We start from the raw sequence: 3,079 nt of genomic DNA, 5'->3' as shown, positions 1-3,079 counted from the left end.
CTTCTGGATTTAGTCTCATGTTGTATTTTCGCAGACGAGCGAAGAATTTCCGAAGGGCGTTGATGTGGCCGTCCCGTTCTCTTGATTTGACAATCATGTCATCGAAATATACCTCCACCTCCTTATGCATCATATCATGTAGGAGAGTGGTAGCGGTTCTTTGATAGGTTGCTCCGGCGTTGATGAGGCCGAAGGGCATGACCGTGTAGCAATATATACCCCACTGTGTAGTGAATGCAGTCTTGTGCATGTCTTCCTCACCCATTTTAATCTGGTTGTACCCAGCATACCCGTCCATGAATGATAGGAGAGCATGCTCGACAGTATTGTCCACCAGAATGTCAACATGTGGCAAAGGGAAGTTGTCCTTTGTACTCGCCTTGTTCAGATCCCTGAAGTCGACGCAAACCCGAATTCTCCCGTCTTTCTTTGGTACGGGCACAATATTGGCCACCCAGTCGGAGTATTCAAACACTTTGATGAACCCAGCCTTGAACTGTTTATCCACTTCGTCCTTGATTTTTAGGGCCCATTCAGGACGCATCCGGCGTAGCTTCTGCTTCACAGGTTTAGCTCCGGGCTTAATGGGTATCCGGTGCTCTGCGATTTCCTTGTCAATCCCAGGCATGTCTCTGTAGGACCAGGCGAATACGTCCTTGTATTCGTGGAGGAGGTCAATGAACTGTTGTCTTTCCGAAGAGTCCAGGGTTGTCCTTATCCTAAGTTCTTGAGGTGTGTTCTTGGTTCCTATGTTAATAGGTTCGGTCTCCTCAGTGATGGGGGTTCTGGTTTCCCGTTTGTCAAGCTCTTTGGCCAGGTGAGGTGGGTAGTCACTCAAGTCAAATTCCTCATAGTCATTCAGAATTTCATTGTAGTTAAATTGAGATGAGTCATAAGCAAACTTAGCGTTCATTAAGTTGACACGAGCGAAAAGCTCGGAGAGGACAGACATCTCGTGGTCAGTCAGAGGCGACACAGCAGAGAAGGTGGCCCATGGAACAGGCTTCAGGTTGTCACCTTTCGTGGGAGTGAGAATGACCCTAGTGGACTCAGCCTCTGAATCAGCCACGACCTTATGATAAAACAGTGGGAAGGGGACCTTGACTTGGACATCGGGAGTGTTAGGAGCTATGTCAGACTCTGACTCCGACTCAGACTCAGATTCTTCTTCACTTCCCTCCTTGAACATAGGGCCTTCTCCAGTTGTGATCTTAAAAATACGGCCTTGGCGATCGGTCCACTTGACAGTCTTCCTCCAGCCCTGTATAGCTTTCTCCGGGTCAGTGTCGGAGATCAAGGCGGTTGGGTCGAATTGATTGTCCTTCAGGGCGATGTTGATGATGTCCTCATATTCGAGGTGCTTGACATTATCTTCTCCAAAGAGGAGAGTGACAGCTTGTCCGTCGAGGCATGACGACAGCCTAGACTCGGTTGAAGCAGCTTCGGTGTTGTCGAGGATGAAGTAGCAGTCCTGGAAGACTTCCACACCCGGGTACCTGGCCTTGGCCACAGGGTCATAGATCGGCTCAGGAAAGCCATGGTAGAGCTCTGATTCTCCCTCGGGGACAAAGTATCCATTGAGGGTCAGATGATAGGGACGGAGGATAACTCCGTGCTTCTTGCGTTTTCGAACTAGGAGGTTCATCTCCTGGATATCTTCATCGGTAGGCTCGTATTCTAGTCCGAAGGGAATGTTGGGGACCTTAACCTGTTTCACGGGAGGTAAGGTGCTCTTCAGTGGATTGAGGGGTAGACCCGGGAAGTAACCGTGGCGCATCATGATACGGTTGACAGTGAGATTAGCAAATGGGTCACAATCAAAGGGTGTTGATTCATCAGTTATGGAATTCACGGGTTGGAATCCCCACATTTCATTGTCATCTTCCTCAATGGCCTGGGAGGCTATTCCATTTCTCATGACGGCTTTGATAGGGGAAGCAGGAATCGTGATTGTTTTCCCGTTGAAGGGGACGATGATTTTCTGGTGGAGAGTCGAGGTAACTGCCTTGACGGCGTGAATCCAGGGACGTCCCAGGATCATATTGAAAGAGGCGTCGATGTCGACCACCTAAAAACTGGTTTGTCTTTCCAGTGGTCCGGTCGCGACAGCCAGAGTGATTAGCCCCGCGACCTTACGACGAGTGCCGTCGTAGGCACGTACTCCTTGATTTGTTGGGACCAAATCAGCTTCTTTAATATCCAGCTTGTGAGCAGTCTTGAGGGGAATGACATTCACCGCGGACCCGTCATCTAAAAGAACCATGGGCACATGTTTCCTGAGACATTGCACGGTAATGTACAGGGCAAGGTTATGGTTGGCTCCGAAGGGAGGGATATGTTCGTCGGAGAAGACGACTGGGTTGTTCAAATCAGGGGCGTCCCTCATCAAGTGCGCCACTATTTCTTCAGGGGAAGAGGTGGAGGGCACGGTTAACTTCCCCAAGGCCTGTAGCAAAGCCTGTCGATGCTCAAAGGATGTCGCGATCAGTTGCCAAATTGAGATTTCGGCTTTTGCCTTCTGAAGCTGTTTGAGGATTGAATTCTCAGGAGCTCTTGGTTGAGTGTCTACGTCCGGGACGACTTGGTCGTTCGTTGTTGGAATGACCGTTGGATTGTTCAGATTCTGATAGGGGCGTCCAGACCGGGTAAGGTGACCGATCTCTTTCGCCCGTTTCTCTTTCTCTGGGACAAGGTAGACATCTTCAACATCATCTCTCCAGATGCCATTGATTTCAGGATCTCGAAGGCACCTTGGAGGGGTATTCCTCGGCGGGCAGTTTTTATGAGGGATATTTCTGTGAGGGTAATTTTTGTGAGGGTGGTTTTTTTGGGGGTGATTATTGTGAGGATGATTATTGTGAGGGTAGCTTTTGTGGGGGTGATTATTGTGAGGGTGATTATTGTGAGGGTAGCTTTTGTGGAGGTGATTATTGTGAGGGTGATTATTGTGAGGTGTATGCCAGAACGGTCGCGGGAGCAATCCATCTTGGTGAGGGTAGTTTTGGGCGCTCGGGGGACTCTCCCTCGGGCGTGGTGGCAGAGGATTGAAGATAAGTCGACGGTAGGCATTGTCAAGTCG

This window comes from Silene latifolia, chromosome 11 (genome assembly GCF_048544455.1).
Source record: "Silene latifolia isolate original U9 population chromosome 11, ASM4854445v1, whole genome shotgun sequence".
In the NCBI taxonomy this organism is placed as follows: domain Eukaryota; kingdom Viridiplantae; phylum Streptophyta; class Magnoliopsida; order Caryophyllales; family Caryophyllaceae; genus Silene; species Silene latifolia.
The sequence above is the reverse complement of the archived record's forward strand: the minus strand, read 5'-3'. Positions refer to the sequence as shown.